The sequence below is a fragment of the Bacillus rossius genome, chromosome 5, assembly GCF_032445375.1.
Source record: "Bacillus rossius redtenbacheri isolate Brsri chromosome 5, Brsri_v3, whole genome shotgun sequence".
NCBI classification, from domain to species: Eukaryota; Metazoa; Arthropoda; class Insecta; order Phasmatodea; family Bacillidae; genus Bacillus; species Bacillus rossius.
In genome coordinates, this window is record NC_086333.1 from 32541807 (window position 1) to 32564336 (window position 22530).

Below are 22530 nucleotides of genomic sequence, written 5' to 3' on the forward strand. Positions count from 1 at the left end.
GTGTACAACTACCTAGACGATGTCGTCGTATATTCAGAAACATTCGAAGAACACATCAAACATTTAGAGGAAGTCCTAAGTAGATTTCGTAAAGCAGGGTTAACTGTCAACACAAAAAAGGTTAAGTTTGCAGTTCAAGAACTGTCTTTTCTAGGACACCTGGTTTCTAGCAAGGGAGTCACCATTGATCCTTCACGTACTCAAGCTATTCGTGATTTTCCGCCTCCCACAAACCCTAAGGGTATTTCACGTTTTATCGGTATGGCAAATTTTTACTCAAAATATATTCCTAATTTCGCTGAGCACGCAGCACCACTAAATACGTTGCGTAAGAAAAACACACCTTTCACATGGGGTCCGGAACAAGAAAAAGCTTTTAATTTCCTGAAACAGGCGATTTCTTCCCCGCCTGTACTCCGCATGGCAGACTTCACCAAACCTTTCATTTTACAGACTGATGCGTCCAGTGTGGCTATTGGCGCAGTACTGTCACAGGAAGTCGAAGGCTGCAGACAGCCCATTGCGTTTGCGTCGCGGACACTTACCCACGCCGAGAGGAAAGCTTCCTCGATCTACGAATTAGAATGCCTCGCCGTGGTATTTGGCATCGACAAATTCCGCCAATTTATAGAACACAGGGAATTCCTGTTAGAGACAGATAATCAGGCATTAGCCTGGCTTTTGGCACACCCGAAACAATTAGGGAAACTCGGGCGATGGATTGCAAAAATTTCCTCTTTAAAGTTCAAAATCCAACACATTCGTGGCACACAGAACATAGTAGCGGACACACTGTCGCGCATGTTCGAAAGTCCAACTCAGGCTCCGCCCGAAGGAACACCAATCTTATGTCAAGCCCTATTGACAGAGTTTCCGTTGGCATTTCAGGATTTACAGAGCCAGCAGGAAGCTGATCCCCACATTTCCAGTATAATTAAACTTTTTAATTTAGGAACGGCGCCAAAATACTTTAGGATGTCTAAGGGGCTGTTGCAAAAACGCACCCCCCAATCAAAAACATACAAAATTTTGCTCCCACAAAATCTGCGTAATATGATTTTCCATTATTATCACACCTCGCCGGTGGGCGCACACCTCGGTATATATAAGACCATTCAGGCTATCCGACGTCATTTCGTGTGGGACGGCATGCACAAGGACATCACCGAGCAGGTTAAACTATGCAAAATCTGTGCGCTGAGTAAGCCAGCGCAGAATACTCGTTTCGGTTATTTAACTTCAGATGTGGCCGAGCGCCCCATGCAAAAGATGTTTATAGACTTTGTCGGACCTTTCCCGCGCTCAAAGACAGGAAACACTATGCTGCTGGTGTGTATTGACGCCTTCACAAAATTTGTCTGGCTCATCCCCATGCGAAAAGCCACCGCAGAAAACACTGTATCTGCGCTACGTAATCAGATCTTCAAGACGTCGGGAGTCCCGTCTATAGTAGTGTCAGATAATGCAACCCAGTTCACGGCTAGGATTTTTAAGAACATGTGCTTCTCACATGGCATTCTGCACGTCACAACCTCGCCTTATTATCCACAGCCCTCGCATGCTGAGAGATTCAACCGCAATCTCCGGTCTGCTCTAATAGCTTACCATGCGCAGGAGCAGGATAAATGGGATTCGAATTTGGTGTGGCTGCAAATGGCCTTTAATTATGCACATCATGAAGGACACAAAAGTACTCCTTTCGAACTCATGTTCACTTACCGACCTAATACCCCTTTTTCAAATCTTTGGTCTTTGAATGACCTATTGCCCGATGATCCGAGAGACATCAGGGAGATTTGGAGACGAGCTCGTAAAAATCTCAACCTGGCTCATGAGAGCAGAAAAAAGAAATACAACGAAAACAGATCTCCTAACCCTTATAGGGTAGGCGATTTTGTGCTTTGTAAGGCACACCCACTCAGCAAGGCAGTGGATAAGTTTTCCGCCAAGCTGGCGTACCGCTGGAGAGGTCCTTTTCAAATACAGCGATTTTTAACGCCAGTTACGGTTAGCCTAGCTGACCCCAGTTCAGGAGAATTCGTGACCAGAGCGCACATCTCCCATCTAAAGAAAACACATGCTGACTTAAAGTAGATGTGTTTAATTTCTTTACCCTAACATAGGGAACTCTCTAATATTAGGCATGCCAGAAATCCTCGAGGTCTTAAAAATCCATGGTACTAGAAATAAGAATGCTAGCTTTACGTTGTATTAGTTTTAAGTGGCCACTTAGTTAATAAGCTCTTAGTTAATAAGTTTGTTTAAGGGTTATCGATATGTTGTGCCTGAGAGGCGGACGCGTCTCAAAGGTGTTAGAATATAAGTAGTAGGATACAGGCGAACCTGGTACTAGTTTTACTGAGCAGTGTAAGTGTTGTTTTTTTTTCTTCCCTATATGCTCCGCATTCAAGCGGGGGAGTATGTGCCGGAAATTAGGCATTTCGTCACTTTTTTAATTTATTCTATAATTTTAAATTTTTTTTGGGGTTTCCATTTTTTTAATTTGTCTGGTGGTTAATGGGGGTGATTTACTTTTTGTTAGGCCGGTGTACGCCACCGATTTAAACTTGGTGCCAGTGGACCGAAGCCCCTTCCCAGGGGGCCAATCTGATATTTTGCTGTCTAATGTGGACATGGTCAGCCCGGTTGAAATTTCTCTCGCCTGCAGTCACGCCCCGAGTTTGTAATTTTAATTCCCTGCATGACCACAACTGCTTTGAGCAGCTCCTGGGCTGCAAGCTGCTACCTTGTAGAGGCCTGCTGAGAAAAGCATGTCTCGTCACGAAGCAGTCTCCAGTGGAGCTGCGTTCCCACCTTAGTGGCTATTTCTGCCCCCCCTTCCTCTCTCTCCTCCTCACTGTAGTTCTGAGAAATTAAGCTAAGAGCAGTGACCGGACGGGACGATGACCTGATGCAAAAACCTTCTCCCGGGTCCGACAGACACATCCCTGACATCTAGCGGCAAAAAAAGTAACCGCGGGCCTGGTCGCCAGCGTGCAGAGCTTACCCTCATGACACCTGGTGGCAAGTCTGCTCACCACCTCAAGTAGTTCCCCCTTACGCCGCTAGAAGGCAGCGTCGCGGTGCCATAAGGCACTATGCTTTCCTCTCGCGGCCCGGAGAAGTCGATTGTTCTTTGTTTTCGTTTCGGTCCGGTAGAGAGCGCGCATGTCGTGTTGTTGCCACGACCGCCTCGGACTCCTTCGGAAATTTTCGGCTTAGAACCGAACCTACCCCCTCCTTTGACCCGGGGCCTTACCGCCCGATTTAATTAGGGGTTTTGGCCGATTGCGGGGCACTCAGCCCTCTGACCTCGGCTACTGACCTCGTCTCATCTACGTCCTCTGCGCTAAGAGGCTTTTTGCGGGAACAGTGATTTTCGCGTGCACGAGAATGTAGTCAGTTTGCTTAAGGGATGTGATCCCGTTTGTACAGTAGCCAGGCAGAGGTAGTTTTTAGAAAAGTCATGCGTAGTTAAATTTTTATTTCTTCTTATTTAATTCTAAAAATTCCGGTTTCGTCCGCGCATCCTGATTTCTCGGTCCGCGGCATCCTGATGTCGGCGCGAGACACCTAGTGAGCTCCGAACTCTACACCCTGGTTGGTGAGTAATTTTTTTTCCTTTCCCCCCCCCATTCCCGTTTGTTGGCCTTTTGCGCCGACGGTATAGGACTGTCTGGAAGCAAGTCTAATTCGTTTTGGATTTGATTTGGGTTTCAGACAGGGTCGAAGTGCTGGAGAGAGAAATCGTTCCCAGCTCGTGGTCCTGCACCTCCACTGCGGGTCACGTTAGAAGAGAGGTTTCCGCGACCCGACGTTATTTTTTGAAGACCCGGGTGGTAATGTGAAATCAACATCCCCCCCCCCCCCACTTTCTAGCTACGAACTACATAAATCAAATGAATAGCCTACCAGCGAACAGTGCTTTCCTCAAGAATATGTAGAATCAACAAAACTAATCAGCGATGTAATTGTTGGGACATTCAAATTTGGTGCAATTTTTAAATTTTAATTATGTAATAATTTTTGCTAAGGTGTAACATGTACTGTTTTAATTACTCCTGGGGCGCCCCCTTTTAACTTTGTTATTTACTAAGAATTTTATTGTCAGGTTTGAATAATACGAACACAAAATTCCTTAATAATAAAACAGGGAACCTATAGACCAAGCTACTTGTGTAGTGTTAATTTATTTATGATATACCTTGTTCCCTTAAAAGATCCACCAGCTCCCCAGTTGCTTGTGTCAGGGAGTTCCAAATTATCTTGTTCTCCACCTCGTGCCACCTCTGGTCAATAACTTAATTGTCTCATTTTTCTTACCCAGCAGTTTCCACGGCTCTTTTTTTAATTAATTTAAAATAATTCAACTTTGAGGCACGAGGGGCGTTACAATATGCTGCTTTTCCGTCTTAAATAATATATCACATCATTGTCTTAACCTGCCAAGTTTCTTCCATGACGTCCGTATTTCTGGGTGCAGCTATTTATATATCACTAACTATAGTTATACCAATAAATTTATTTCGCTAGGCATCAGAGACCCATTAATTAAAAAGTTAAAAAATTTATCAGGAACAATACACGGCTTCAAAGTTAAAAATGCTTTAAAAACTCTCACTTGAACTAGTCCATGATAAATTTTTAAAAGCCTACTGGGTGGAAGCATAAATTTTTAACCTCTTCGTGGAGTCGGGAAAACGGTTTACTTTATTAGTTGGCTTTTGCACTCTTCACGTACTAACAGACAATTGAAACGTAAGACCTGTCTGAGTGCTAAGCTTTCCTAGCACTTAACTTTACTGCCTCATCTCGAGTTTCATAGTTTTCTATGAACTATTATTATGTTTTAGGTTAGAACATTATTCCTGATGTACAAACACCTGAGACTTATTAATATCCGACTAAAATAATTTTAAAATACAAAAAATTAGTACGCTCAGTATAACTTAACAAAAATGTTCCTACGTTAATATTTATTTACGTTCAACTATCTATGGCCAAACTGAAGAAAAATCCTAAACCCTTGATATAATTTCACATCGGATACGATGAAATAGAAAAATGGTGTATAAATTTATTGAACTTATCTTTGTATTTCCTGTTGAAAGAATTAAAAATGATTTACTTAGCGACTAGTCAGTCTGTTCTGCAGTATTTCATTTTGGTTTCGGGTGGGATGAACAAAACATAATTAAAACTTTTATTACCATAAAAAAATATTTACGTGTGTTTATTAGTAAAATATTTTTGTTCCCAATGCAATATATTTTTAAATTTAAGAATATATGATATTAATGTATTGAACACTATACTTAACCGAAAATACTAGTATGTATTGATTTAAAAATAGCCTAAGTTAATAGGAAGCAGAATTCTAGAGATATTATAATAATTCACAAAGGGTATAAAGCAAGAGTTTTAAGTGTAGTTGATTAAAAAAATTATTTAAACAACTTAATATAACTAAAATTCATTTTGCTTGGTAAATTTTTACACAAGCTCATTGGTTGAAAATAACCATGTTATAAGCTTATATGCATAAAAGTGTGAAACAAAACCATTAAATAACTGTAATGTTTGTTGTTTACCTTCATGACTTGTGTTGTCAGCTGTGAACACGTTTCTGCTATCAGGCTGCACGAACACGCAGCTGCTGCTATGTTTCTCTTTATTTCCGGTTCGGTGTGTGCACGTTGCGGTACTGTGAACGATCGTGCCTGTCAGTGAGTCGCATGGACGGGCGGGCCAACCGCCTTCGCAGCACGGAGAAAACATTCCCCAGTTCGCGTCTCTCGGGGCCGCGGGCTCAAGTTGGTATTCCTGCCGCGCGCTGGCTTCCAGGCTTCGCAGATAGCGCTCCCGGCTCCATCAGCATTCCTTCCGCCACGTCGCGCAGGCACGTTTTGTCCTGCACAAACTTACAAAAAATAAAAGTTCTGTTCACATTACGTTCACTTCATGCACCCTGACTGATTTACGAAGATGCTAACGCATAGACGACATCCGCGAGTGCCAGAAACGCTGAATACAAACATTAGAGGTCAAACGCTGATCAGTAATTCAGAAAAGCAATTAAGCTTAAAACTGTCATGTTAGTTTGACAGGTTAGCAATTGGGTTTCAAAGCAATTTTTTTTTAGTTTTATGATATTACAGTCTGCGGTTTTTAAGTGAGTCAAATAGCCAATCCAGGTAATTTTATTTCTTTACTACATTAAATTAACTTCAAAATGAGGAATTAAATAAAAATTTTAATAAAAGAAATAAACATTTAATTTCATTACTTATATATTGTTCAAAACTTTTGAAGATTTTTAAGTTGACAACGTAAAAAATGTATTTTTTAATACTAAATAAATTCAGCATTTCTATTTTGATATAAAACAATAAAGATGTTTTTTTTAAATTTTAAAACCATCATAAATTTATTTTTTGCAAAATAGAAAACAATGTTGTACAAATATGAAAATATTTTATATTTTACAACGACGAAGTTTTCCTTACTAATGAATTTAATATTTACTCATATTATTTTTTACATAGATAATATTATTCTATACCATAAGTTTAACTATTAAATCTTTTTCTAAATAAAGGTATAAGCTTAACTAATTTTTTTTAATATTTACAGTTTTAAAACATATTACAATATGTATAAAGTTTTTACTTAAAGAAACGTTTTATATTAAATGAAAAGTTTCAGATTGCTGTAATAATACATACAGTAAAATAATTTATAAAATAATATCATATTTGAACCTAATTTATATTTTTATTACATTTAACTCAAATAAATATTGGTAATATAATATAAAAAGTTTTAAAATCATTATACTTGCTTATATTATGACTATAAATGTTTCCTTGAATAATATAAAAATATGAACAAATTAATTTTTGCTAATATGAAAATATAAATATAAATATATATTAAAAGCGTTACTGTAAAACAATTTTTTAGTAAAAAAATATATGTTATAATATGCTTTATTAAAATTTAAAGGATGCCACCATTTCCAGTTAATGCTATTGAGACATATATAATTAGTGTACGCAATCTAAATAGCGTGAATGCAAGAAAATTTACTAAAACATTTAGACTAATTATAACAAAGGCTCTAGGTTCACATAGTCTTTATAAAAATGTCATAGAAACATGCTTCACAGATTTTCCAAAACTTTTTTGTTTTTAATTAAACAGTGATACGCCATCATTCGCAAGCAACTTATCGCCCATTTGACGTCATACCCGAGGAAGCGATTCGCTCTCTCCCAGCCATCTGGGCCAGTGGGTGACGTCACACCCAAATGGCTCTTGGACGATCTACCCGGGCCGCCTCAAACCCACCGCTTCATGTTAGCATCACGCGTGTATCACCCCAGGTCAACACTCGTGCAGTCAAATGGCGATGAAGCATGCGTTCATGCTCCCTCCCACTTTACTGGGCTGATTGCAATGCAAAACCAAAGCTACTGGAAAAGGCTATGCTCTTCATTTCCATCATGTTACCTCAAAACGGTACCATGATAGTTCATATTATTTGAAAAATAGGCTTTAGGAAGACGCAGTGGGAACAATTTTTCCTACGTAAAATTTGAGTAACATGCTAAGTATCATCTGAGTTGCTAGATCCAACGAGCTTATTGGCAAGAGTTAATTTGTGTGATGACGATGAGATGATGTCTGCCGCCCTCTCTACCTCAACCTGGCCAAATATCAAGGAGGCACAGAGGTCAACAGTGAAAGCATGGGGAACGGGCTCAATGGTTCTTTGTTAGGCGTGTAGAAAATCATGAGAACCTTGAGCCGACTGGGGAGGCTATATTACAGGATAAAATAGTTAATAATATACTAGTCAAAATTAATACAAACAGTGGTCTTAGTTAAATGAATACAACAATATCGTTTATCTGTTCCTTATATTTTCTTTTCTTTAAATTCTTTTACTTTAAATAATAACAATAACAATGTTAATTTCAATTGATGAGTATACAGTCATACTGATTTTAAAAGTAAATGTTAAGATAAGGGGCCCCTTTAGATACTTAAGTTAAATACATTGATTTTGATGTTAAGAATTACATAAGTTAAAAATACACAGGTTGAGTCAAAAAAATTAATTAATTATTAGTCCAAAACAACGCCGAAAATGCTAGGTTAAAATTTTCTCTTTAGATATGTGGTGGCTCATGGTTGCTCTTCTGCATGAAGAAAGTAACAAAGAAGACAATCTTTCCTGATTAGACGAGCTGCATCAGGCACTGAGGAGCACTCTGACTCAGGTGACGAAGAAGTTGTGTGTCACGAAGTAATCGCGCCCATGGCCACCCACGCCTTCCGCACACACACTGTACATAAATGTATTACAAAATAAGATAATTAAACAGAATATCATTTCCACATATTCTTGAAGGAATACGCGATTTTACTCACCACTTGCGGTGTACGGAGAATTAATTAAGACATTGATGTCCACAGATTAAGAAACGGCCGAAGCTAGGAACAGTTACATCATGGCCGACATGCTTCAAAAAGAAAGACGTATTATTTTGTGCAACTGAAGAAGACCATAGTGTTGAGACATGAAAGACTGCACATGTAAAACAAATAGAGTTATATTATAGTGCGGTTTTCCAAATCAACATTCATTATGGACAAAAGTAAAATTATTTTGTTGTAAAACTAATATAAGAATTTTAACACAGAAACTTGTCATTTTATAAATATAAATTATGCTGAAATTGTTGGTTTTAAGATGATTTAAAAATTCAAGAATTAAAAAAAATTATGGCTCCCAGTTTTCTATACAAAATAAAAAAAACAATAACTATAAAATAGATAAAGTGAGCATGCGCATTACTACAAATGTGCAATGGCACAGATAATAGACATCGAAAATGAGTGCCGTGGAGATACCTGAAGTTCCTTAGTTTTTTTAAAAAGGTTTGTCTTAATACCAATCACAAACATGAAGTAGGACAGAAGAAATAAATTTATTTGGTTTTATTAAAGTGTGTGTTAAATTAGTATGAAAAATTTTACGAAAAAAAAAATGTTTCAGTGCATTGTGAAAACCACAAAACATGATGCATATATATTATTATTTCCTACGAAAATATTTTAAGTTGTATACTTATTATCTCATAATTAAAAAATATATATTTAAGAAGAAATTAACAATACGTTGCTTTTCCTTCCGTTTTTTGTGTAATTAAAAAGGGTATACAATAGTTTGTTTCAACTATTCCCTTATTGCTTCAATTGATTAAATTTACAAGAACCCTAAAAATATAAACATATTATATACATGTATGCATTGCATAAACACAATGAATCTCAATTCTACCGACAAATATTGGCTGCAGTTTCAATACAACAAAATAAGTTGAAAACCTATTTGAGACTTATGGTTTAAAGTTCTTTTAAGACTGGTACACGTTTTTGAGTTGGAACTAAACATTTTATTGTAATTAATACAAAAAATATTTAATATTAACCACTGGATGGCTACATTATGTTTGATTGAATGTGGTTCTACAGCCATTGCAAATTTTGTCACTGTCGCAAAATTATTTTATTATATAATGGGATGTTACGCTTTATTTTCACATAATTTTGTAACCTATTACTTTACCTTATTAATTTAATGAAATAATTTTGCGACAGACATAATTTGTGGTGTTTGTAGAAATTTACTCAATCAAACATAATCTAGACAGCAATGTTCAATTTAAATAAATTTCTGTATTATTTAAGATACAAATGTAGTTCGGCTCCTTGGGAAGCACTTAAGAATTTAAGTCGTACAGAGGTTTATAACTTATTTTGTCGTGATGAAACTACAGCATAATTTGTCTGTCGAATTCATATTCGCACTGTGAGCGTGTGTGTACACAACATACATATATATTTTTGAATGCATAATATAAATTTACAGTTTGTTCGTTTAATCACGTTAAATATTTCAACATCTAATAGTTTTTCTCAAATTTGATAGGTTTTATATAGGATGAATAAAAAACAAGCTCAAAACTAATGGTATGAATACAGGACATAACTGGAATGGAAAGACTAAGCATCACGTTTCGTTGAAATCGGGGTCATTTTTGGCGATGACTGGTGCTAATGTTAATGAAATATTGCTTAAACAAATGGTAAGAATAAATGTGAGCACACAAGTTAACCCCCTCCCCTAATCCACCGCTCAGACCTGGCAATGCTTCTAGATCATTTACCGTATTAGCGATATAAAATTACTCCCTGTTGTGGGAAGATTCCGTTTTCCAATTTGTTTAGCCAAGTGTTCCTGAAATTTATTTTTAAAACAGAATGTCACATTCAGGAACTAAGTCAGCGTATGGTGACTTATATAAATCTTCTTTTATTTACCATAAAGAAAAACGTTCCGAAGTATTTAAGTAAGACATTTCTTTTAACTTTTTGGCTCGTGTATATTGACAAACAATTTGCATAGAAATTAATATATTGTTTACATTTATATCCACTAAATATTGCTTCCTACCAATGCATACATTCAACTCAGTATAGATCCAGGAACACTGTTCACCAACATTGACAAAGTATTTCTCCTAAAGCGGTGTTTTCATTCACTGAATGTAATAAATGCTCGTGGCACTGAAAGTAATACTTCAGAGAGAAAACGCTTTGTGGAATGTGAACTGAAGCCGTTGATCGCGGCTGCTAGTCTTGGAAACTTAGCAGAGAATTATGAAGCGGAACTTGGGGCCTCGTTTCGTTTTACGTGTTTCGTAAGTTACAGTGAAAGTTCCAACTTTGTCTCCTGGGAAGCAAATCCTCTGTACCGCCCAGACCCACCCAACACCACCCAGACCTACCGCGCACACCGCCCCCTCCGCCGCCCGCAACTTCGACAGTTCCCGCCTCCCTGCCTCCCAGTGCGCAGTTTGCACGTCTAACTTTGTTATTTGTGTTCTGACCGCTCCCCGGATTTGTTTCCTGTGCGATCGTTTCACTTTCGCGAACACGTTTCCTTTTTTGAACACTCAATTTCATACCTTCTCTGTTATAACACTCCACACCTCTGGTTTTACCGGTTGAGAACTACAAACAACTTATATAACTCGTTTTTAAAATAATTCTTGCAACAATATTCTTATACGCTTACCTAAACAAATAATAACTATCGTACAATTGATAGTTAATTTTTTTTTAATAATAATTTATTTTATTAAATATTTTCTTGTATATAAATGAAAGTTTACCTATTATTATAATAATTATTATTAGTTAGTTTATATAATATATATTTATAATTAATATAATAATTATCCCAATGTTATAGTATAATAATGTTCTTTTAGTTACAAAACTTTTAGATAAAAAATATATATACACTCATAACTGACTCACTGGCTGACTCACTGGTTGACTCTGTACCTAACGCTGTTTGAATTCTTTTTCCATGAGCTTACAAAGTAACATTTTCATTGCGCATTGCTAACCTGTTTCTCCTTAAATTACCGCCGAGTTCTTTGGTTTAAAGATTATCTGCATGAAGGCATAGAGTTATATTTTGACGAGGCCGATAGTTTTAACGTTTTTCAGTAATAAAACAGTGATGCGTGGCTTAGTTTTCCATGTTTTGGCCGCGTATAACAGTTTAATTAATTCAAGTTTTTGGCCTCCACTTGCAAACATGAATATATCAAGTACTGTTGTGTAAATTTTCCAGCGCTAATGTTAGGATTAAATTGATCGCGAATGAATTTTAAGGCACATTTTAATTGTGCATGCTAATCTTGTGAATTCTATTCAATTGAGCACCTTCATACGAATCACATTGCCAGTATGGTTGCTATTCTGGTGTATATATAATCGAATTCACAGCAATGAAGTTTATTGAATGACAAGGTTTTTCATTAAAAACAATTTATCGTGAAATATATTTTATCATTTCGTATATGTCAAAAATAATTTTAATTTACACAATAGCTATTAAAAAGGAATTGAATGTTTTTATATATAGATTAAAATGTTGGTTGTATATATATAAAACCTATATATAAATTAAAGTGTTTTTGTTTATATATGAAACATATGAATAAATTAAAGGGTTTGTTATATTCATTAAACTTTGAACGGGCACCTTTGGCGCCTTACAAAAGACTACTAACTAAACTCTTCTTTTGATAGTATTTAATTGTTATGAATTATTACACAATATGGTAAAGCGCTTACGTTGAATGCAATAGGGTACCAATGCTGAGCCTGAATTTTGGGAAATCGAGGTTCAGTTACTTAGGCAGTTAAAAAAATCAGTACACGGCAATCATGCACAGTTAGCTTTATTTCCATATCAAATGTTCATCTCCTAACATGGTGAAATGAAATCCATGTCTAAGTATTAATGATAATTTTTTAGGCACATGCTGTCCTCTGGCACAAAAATATAGTGTTATAAAATACTATAATTTTAAATTTATAAATTCATTGCTGTAATAGACACAAGTAAAAATGTATCGGTTTTGTGAACAATAATTAAATATTAAAATATTTCAATTTATTTACTATTAACCAATAATTGCTGTATTGTTAACATGGGACATGTTATTATATTTCATGGATCTGTGTTTATTTAAATCATACATATGTTAACTTGTCAATTTAAGTTGTCATAGAATTGAGTTTGTGTAGTTGAGCAACTCAGACCTTAGCCAGATATATTTTATGTAGAGATTTCAAATCTGATTTTTTCTTTAGATTTCCTTTCTCCACTTTTTATTCCTTTTTTTTTATTAAATTTGGCCTTTTTATCTATACCAGGCATCAATTCACATTATATTATATTCACCTTCACCTTTACTTAGCTCGCCAAGTAGTAATTTCTTAATTTTACATAGTTTCTCTTAGGATGGTTGATCCTTGGCCAGCGAATGAATTTGAACAGTAATTTTTCTTCAACAACCAGAAACAGAACTGCAATGTCGAGTCTAGGCCTCATACGGGGCAAGACGTCTCCCGTGCGTGGGGCGGTCCAGAAGATCCAGGTATCTCGCATTGCAGACAGGAATATGCGTGACGACCGCGATTGTAACTATATTTCATCCTAGTTCAAAGTCTAGGAAGTATGAATTATATTTTAATCAGAGTTACGTAGTCTTCACGGTCCTAGTGAACAACAGCTACGTGCAATGACCTATGTTAATTGCCTGAAGAATTCTGCCCAGCTGAGACGTTTCTTGGAGTCATCATTGGTGAGATCTATGCTATTTTAGGAGTTTTAAGTCTACCTGAAGGAAGACAGAAGTGTTCTAGGTAGACACCGTCCTAGCTTCGTTCCAGATGTTCTGAATCAACAAAGGACAGGTCCAGAGGTTCTGAACTCCAAGAATCTTCAGTTATACTCCCTGAGATAAGCAAACTTAAAGTACTCTTGAATCTTGTGAAATACTCGAAGCAAATATTCACTCTTTAGACTATTTTTAGATGTAGTAGTAGGTTTAGTTCAGCTGAACACTTGGATCGTTCAGTAAACTATCATAGTTAAAAAAACTGTTAAAAATTACAGTTAATTACATACTTTACTTATTAATTAGGGAATTTTTCCATTAAAAACTGAAATTATTGTTTTTTTAAGCGAATTCATACCGCATGAGTCAATGACATTAGTAATATATTTATGAAACTGAATTAAAACTTAAATATTGCATTTAAATTTCAACATTTTATTTGAGGTTTTATGTTTTCTGTTTAGACCCATCAAGGCGAAGACCTACTAAAGTATTTAATAAAAATTAATGGATTTCTACTATACATATCCTTAAATAAAAGGTGGTATTTGGAATAAGTTGACATTTTTTAAGTGTTCTAAGCAAAGCTTTAAACATAGTAAATGAAAGTGTAAGTGTTAACGAAAGCATTAACATAGTTACAATTTAACATTCTTTTAAATTGATTTCCTCATGAAATGAAAAGTATGTAGTATAATTTCATCATGGTAAAATATAAACTAGAACATTTTAAAACGGAAGTTTTAAATTCAGACACTTGTTCTATACTAAAAATAATTCAAATTAATACGCATATCCAACTTTAAAAAATATCATTCTTAAAAGGTTTTGTTAAGAAATAAATATTTTATGCACATAAACAATTTATTCTTTCTATTTTTTATTAATAATGTTTGGTATTTATCACATTATTTTATTTTAAATTTAAGATGTTTGCAATACTATGAAATTGCTCGTGTGAAGCCGCGATTTTTAAGATATTTAAACTATATAAGAGCTGTATGTATTACAAACATTTTCTACACATAAACATACGTACTGTATCTAATAGTAATAGTTTAGCACATTAGGTACTCAGGTTATGGACACGGTGGACTAGACATTCCGGTCTGTTGTAAACGCCATGGGTGTGGATGAGCGAACTTTGATGCGGGGGATGTGACGTCATCGAATGAGTGACACGAGCGACGGCAGACGCGTGAGGGAAGACCTCATTTCTTTGTTGTGTCTATTTAGCAAATTTTTTGGAGTTAACTAAATATCCGATTAAATACTTGGGTTTAGATTTTTTGATTTACATCTGAATAACCATTTGGTATCGATGTTTTACCATTTATACTTTCTTTAATTTACTGTCCCCCAACGCCTTTAATAATTAATAATGGTTTGAAAAATTAAGAAACAGATTTAATTTTCTATTTTTATAAAGTTCGTTTCTTTGTGTAAGGGGTTCCTAAATTATTAATTGTTTTTAATGTATTTGAAAGTTTTATATTTTCTATTAGTAAACATTACAAATGTGAAAATATTACTATAATATTAAAGCCATTTAACCAAAACTTACCAGAACTATCTTTAAGTAGAAGTTAGCGGTAGGCTAAGTTTACGTTGAAAGAATATAATTTATGTTATGATAAGAGTGTGAAATTTTTAACATTTTTTTTATGTGAGCTTAATTTTTTATTTAGCATAAAAATAATTATTTTTTTAATTTTCAAATAAAAAAACTTTTAAAAACTATTTATATATATTTTATTGTATTATTTTGCACATATTTAAAGTTCAACGTATTTTTAAATTATATGTCTTTACTATTAATAATCCACAGAATCGTAATCATTAAACTTTAACACTAAAGAAAGAAAATCACCTTATTATAACATATTTAGTGTTTTTTTTTTAAATATTGTATTGATTTTATTGATATGCGCATTAACGGAACTGAATTAATTAATTATTTATATGCTTCTTAATTAAAATTATTTATAAGAGACACACAAGGACAAAAGTTGCGAATAAATACAATTTTATTTTATCAAACCACATCATAGATGGTATGCCGATTATCATTATCTATAAACGTGTTTGAGTAATAATTTCTGCAATTGCTTAGTTATTGTACTGTCACATTGTTTTCTATCCAACATTTATTGTCATTAAATAGTTGACAAATAAAAAGCTTGAAAGTAAACCATGCAACCATTGCCAAAACTAACAAGGATATAATGAAACGTTTGTCATTTCTTAAGCGGGGAAACATTACAAACTATTTTTTTAGTAATATTTATTAAAGAGTAAAAAAATGGTATGTATTTAAATTGTCTTTGCACTGTCACAAGGAATAAAACAGAAGAGAAAACTGAAAATAAAACTATATCTAAACCTCTTGAAAAATTATTTGGCTCGGCAGCAAGAACGAAATTTAAAAAATGAAACCTTTTTGCATTATTCATTTATTAAGAATAATTTTCTCAACATTAAAAATAATAATTGTTTTGTAAATTATTTTACTCTCTTTAAATCTGTTTAGAAACCATAATGTGAACATGAGACTATAAAAGAAAAAACCTTAATTTTGAAAATCAAATATATTTTAGAAATTGAAATTTAATTGCTACCATTCGACTCGTGAAATAAGTTTCATAGTTCCTACGTTTTACTGAAAAAACCATTACCTACATTTTTTCAAGACGAGACCAACACAAATAAAGTAACAAAATAATATATTGGTTTAGAAACACAACAGCACGCTTATCCATAATTTTCTTCCTACGAAGGTAATTAGTATAAACAGTTACCAACATGCCACCTGCCTCGTGGTCTCAGCACCGAGAAACAAATTCTTGTCGCCAACCTTCCCAGCCCAAAATCTCTTGGCGATAGATATTGAATTCACTTAGCTCGGAAAGATTGGCAAATGAGTTTGGTGAGAAAAGCGGTTGTAATTTTAGTAATCTATCGGGCGTGCTCTATTCTCTTGAAACCAAGAGGCGAACTAGTGAAGGGTGAAGGGTGGGTGTAAGGAGGAGGAGAGGGTTCGCACCACGCGACGAGCTAATATTAGATACCGTTAGCCTGGTTCCTCACGCCCTTTTGTTCCGGTCGTGGCGAGAATTTCCCCATACTTTGTCTTCGGCGCGCGAACAGCCTGGCTCCATTCTAAAAACCCTCACGCGCACAAAACCGAACCCAGTAAAGAATAAGTGTGATAAAGAACCGCCAAAACCTTACAGGACAGCGAGGGTGGTTACACAAAATCCGTTAAGTATATTGGAGTAGTTATATTAACTGTTTCAGTTTTTAAAATAAAGATAAAATTGCAATTTTTTATACGTAGGCCGGGAGTAATTAATTACTAATTTAATTCAAATCAATAATTTTTATGTAATAAATATACCTGGAGGCAAGCTAAATTTACAGTAATATAATTCACTGATCTACAATAAATTTAGTTAAAAACAAATAAATACATACGAATTGAATATATTACCACGAAAAGTAATTTACAATTGAATCTTGCTATCATTAAATATTTTTTTTTGGCCATTAGTTGTGGAACTGCGAAGCAGTGAGATTTAAGGAATATTGATATTGAATCTTAACATTTAAGTGCGCTACTTAAAATTGAGATCAGTTTATCGCTACATTGTGTTGCGAGGATGGTGGTTGGTTTTTCAAGCAAGAAGCTGCGATTAGCTTTAAAACAAGTGTAACGTGAGAAAAATTTAATTGAATTAAGTAATGAAGCAGAGACTTGGTAATTCAAATTCAATACTAAACTTCACCGCTTGCGGTACGTTTAAACTCACTGCAATTAAAATAATTATGTTTTCTCAAGGATTTATGAAATAATTCGTTTTATTTTAAATATAAATAATACACGCTAGTAGTATATGAATGTATTTACTGGGACAGGAGTTGGAGTGAGGATTGACGTTAGGGTCAATGACGGATCACTCTGAAGTCACCGAGCCATCTTAAATGACCTTGACCTTTGACCGTTGATAGTTAATCTTGACCGATGACTGTAGATCTTTATCTTTTATCCTACCTTGACCTTGACATCTGACTTGACCTTGACTTTAACTTTGATCTTGATATTTGTTCTCAGCCACCAACTTGAATTGAAACATTTTTTCATAGATCGCCCCACTGAACTATATAATAGCCGGAGCTATGACTGGCTTCTGGCTGTTGTGCCTGGTGCTGATCCACCATATTGGACGTTAAAGTCATGGCAGCAATCTTGGATGACCTTGACGGTGAAATATGACCTTAACCTTACCTTCAACTTTGCCAAAATATGCCTAAAATTTTTAAAAATTTTCGGAAATTCTCCACAATCTGCCAAAAATTTCCAGGTTTTTTTTTTTTTTTTTTTTTTTTTAGAATTTTTAAAAATTAAAAGATTTTTCCATTACGAGGGAAAAATCCCGTTTTGAAGGGAAAAGTCCCGTTTTAGTCCTCAAAAATGTCAACTGGTTTAAAATCCCCCAATGTCACTCTAAGCCGCCGAGGTTATGACTTCGACCGTTAGGTTGTCACGCCCACAATCTTGAATTATGATGTAACTGTTGCAATTATCATTACGGCCAACAGCTTGATTATCAGTATTTTTTATGCGTAAAAAAAGAGAAACTGTTAAAATTTATAAAAAAAATAAAAGTTAAAATAAATACACAACGCCATTTTAGATTAAGACTTCATTGCCGTCATATTGAATATCCGTAATGAATATTAGATTTTAATGGGAAAGAATGAATATTTATAATAAAAATTACCTTATTAAATGTTAAATCTTTTTAAGAAAAACCGGACTTATATAATGGAGTCCTTGGTTCGAATCCGGTGAGGGCAAAAACACAAAAATGAAGCCGCCGGCAGACTGACCTCCCACCACAAATGCCAAGGTATATTTATTGCCAGCTAGTATGATGTCACGTCCGCCATATTGTTTTCATTTGCTGGAGGCCACCATAGTGTTTTCGTCTCCAGGCAACCACCATATTGTTTTCGTCGGCTGGAGGCCGCAATCTTGTTTTCGTCTTCTGGAGGCTACCTTCTTGTTTTCGTCTGTAGGAGGATGCCATCTTGTTTTTGTCTGCTAGAGTGCGCTACCGCCATGTAAGACTAATTTTTAACCTATTAAAGTGCAGTAATTATTTATTTCCAGGGCGTCCAATATCTTGAAATTGGTCTACCATCTTAGAAATTCGTAATTCTTTGGCTATCAATTTGAGAAAAAAATTAATTAAAAAAAACAAATTAATATACTAATTGATCCGATCGATTCCCGTCCTCGGTTATACACTTGAACGATGTAAAAAAGGTAATTTTAGGTTAAAAATCTCTAAAAACAGCTTAAATCCATGTCAACCAGCCTCCAGTAAGTAGATAAGGACTAATATGATGCCATCATGGAAATCTTTAATATTTGAACTAGAAATTGGATAAAGTTCTAAAATTCGTCAAATAAATCACTCATTAATATACTGATGTATTCGATCGATATCCTTACTCGTTTAGATATTTGCTCAATGAAAAACGGAAAAACCCCTTTTACAACAATTTTACATAAAATATTAAAAAAAAAAACACTTTTTTTCAACTAAAAATAATTATATTATTTCTACTCTACTACAGGAACACTTACGAAAGTTAATAATTTAATAAACATTAAATTCTACATCAGCTTGAAAAGATTAAATTTTGGTTCCAATCTGTCTACTTTTCTTACATATTCTTATTCTTCCTGGCAAAGATTCACGAAAATATGTTTAACAGACTGCTTCACATCATCGGAATTGTAAATAGGATTATTCACTGTCTTAAATGTGTCCTTTACTTTTTCCGCGAACGGATATTGCTTGCGTATACATGGTCAAAACACAAATTATGCTTTAAAGATCCTTACGTTACTACTTCATTTGTAAGTTAATTTATTATTTACTGCTTGATATCATCAAGAAAAGTACAGTTGTCTTTGAACTCATTAAATGTATTTATATATAATAGTAGTCTTGCATCGTTACACGAAATACAGTTTTCACCAAGTAAAAATCCGTTATCATTTATCTGTAATGCACCAAGCAAAGTATTAGGCATAGATTCATGTCCAGGCCTAATTACATTCGGTTGCTGTTCTTCAGTTTTTGCGCTTGTATGCATACGAATCTCCAATGTAAAGCAAGGAATCGAAATTTCTACAGGTAGTTTAACAGTAGGTACACGGACTTCACGTTTGCAGTTTTTCGCATGCCATCACAAACTGTCAATACGTGTAAACAAAACGTGGCACTCATCGCAGCAAAACTTTGTACGAGAAGGATTCTTTACTCATTTGCTCCTCTCCTGTCTTCGTGCAAAATTGGAAAATGCGAACGTCATATCACAAAAGCTGAAAGTATGCCTATTTGATGAAGACGAACCCTTCAGACTCAAAACTGATGATAATGTAACTAAAGTAGTAGGGCTAATAATTCCAGGTGTACTATTACGCACATCATTCAATCTCTGTTGTAATGAAACATTTACTTTCTGCCCCACTCATAACCTTTGGATGTATTCAAGTGACTTTTTAACTTAACAGTTCTTGCAAATTGCTTGCGACATTCTTTTGCAGCCAAACTTTTTGCGACGTAGATTCTTAGCATATTCTCTCTTCTCGTGTCGTTGAGCATTACTGTTGTTTAAGAAAATATTGTCAGAGTAACGGCATTGATGCTCGCTAGTTGTTGACGAATCATCACACATTAAAGACTCCATAGACTGCGAAAAGTCATTCTTTGTGGTTTCTTCAGCAGCCAGCACTGTAGTTATTGAGCTCTTTTCTGCTATTGGTACCACGCCTCTTGAAGACTCCTGTAGCGTTGTCGTTGACGATGCCAACGGGATCTGCGCCATCATCATCGAAGTTGACGTCAGGGTTACCGTAGAAGATGGTACAACTTGCATCGAATTAGTCGTTAAAGAGGGTATAAATGTCATACAGTTCACAAGAACAGGTAATTACGCGACATACTCACCAGAAGAGACAAACTAGGTAATCCTTACACCGCCGCTACCAGTAAAAAACTGGAAGTCCCATCGTCTGGGCACTCATTTTATACACGCAACCGGTCGAATAATGTAAGTCAAAACAAAAACTAAATACTATAATACACGAGTCAAAACAACTTTCAAAAAAGTAAGCACAACCATAAAAAAGCATCGAGTTTGAATGCAAGCTCGACAATTTAAATGGGCACGCAATACCCACACTGAACACGCAATAGACACACAATACACACAGAGGATACGAAGTGTACGCACAATTACACACACAGGACACGCAATGTAAACACAGTGCACACTGGAAACGCAATGGTCACGCACTGGACACACTGCGAATGCTACGCCGGTTGACTGTTAATAAATAATACTACACTTTGCTGGGTAAAGTTAAATCAATATGTCCACAATGCATTCTAGCAGATGGCGTATGAACTACGTGCCACTAGCGCTCCTAATATCGATTTTTAAAATAAGATGGCGGTAGCTTCCTCTAGCAGTTGATCGGTCTTAACTAGCGCACCTAGTATCGTGTATAAAAAAAATATTGCGGCAATGCCCTTTAATGGATGATACTAATATTCCCTTTTATTTAAAAAAATGTATAGGCTATTTTGAATGTGTTTTTTTATATCCTACCAATATTATAAACGCGAAAGTTTGTTAGTATGGATGGATGGATGTTTATTACTCTTTCACGTAAAAACTACCGAATGTATTTGAATGAAATTTGGCCTACTCCTAGCTTATAACCTGGATTAACACATAGACCCAATATTAATATGAAATTCCATCCCTAAGAGAGTGAAAAAGTGATAATTTCATTTTAAAACAGAAAAAATCATAGGTAATAGACATACAAATAGTGTGTGTGTGTGTCATTTCTCTATGTCTGACACACGATCATAAACATAGTAAGGTCTGGCAAATTAATATTTTTCTCCTTGGTGAAACCAGTCCACTTAGTGGATCTCGCAGCGGCTAGCAAAATAAATGCGCTAATAACAGTTTTGTTCTTAACTTCGTCAATAGATAGAGTTGCCTTGAATTTTAAACACACCATCGTTTGATGCGTTTGTCATGTCTCTAATTTTCGTTTGTTTGTGCCGTATGCGTTCCTATACCATTCACCCGATTGCGATGAAATTTTGGTGATTGGTTATGCGCATGCCCATGAAGGTTACTGAGACGGTATAACTATTTTTCAATAGTTGGAGCATGAATCGTGTCAAAAAATGTGTTTATTTCATTTTATATAGCGGCACTTCGTCTGTTTTGATTGTATAAGTGCGCACGCATGACACAATTTATTTAAATATAAAAGAGAGACAGAGATAAAGTGATATATATATATATAGAGTGAGATAGAGATGGAGAGATAAGTTGACAGAGCGAGGTATAGAGAATGAAATGGGTTAGATAAAGAGATATACCTATAGATGTATAGAGCTATATAGAGACTTATATATATAGAAGATATAGAGATAGTGGGAAGTAAATATGTAGATATAAAGAGATAAATAGAGATAGAGAGATACATAGATGTGTATAGATGTAGATAGAGAGATACATAGATGTGTATAGAGGTGGATAGAGATAAATATATATAGAAATGGATAGATGATTTGTATATGTGGAACTACTTTAAACATATTACAAAACAAAATTGAATGAGGAATTGCAATACAGGCCGAGCATAGCTAGATAATGGAATATTTTCAATATTAGTAATCCCTTATTTTTCAGCTTCTTTCTATATTGCTTTATAAAGTCTAAATTACATACAGACCAGGTAAATAACTTTAAACTGGCAGAACAACGTCTGTCGGGATCTGAAAGTGATATAAATTAATTTTCGCACTTGACATTCAAATTAAGAAGACAATTACTAACTACACCCTGTGTTCAGCCCGGGCAACACCGGGTATTGCAGCTAGTAACTTATATAATCCTCGGTTTGGCGAATGTCTCATTGGCCGTGCGGTCAAAAACGTATGTTTTACAACCCAGCGGTCCATGCTGTCATGGTTTGAATAACCGCAGTTCCATTGAATTTTGCATAAAATGTTAAATTTAGAGTGTCGATAACCACCATAACTCAATTGGCAGGCAAAGGAACATCGTCCTTACATGCATGGGACAGAGCGATGCTGGTGCTCTGTAGGAACAAACAGCAGAAAAAATTATGACATCCAAGATGGCGGCC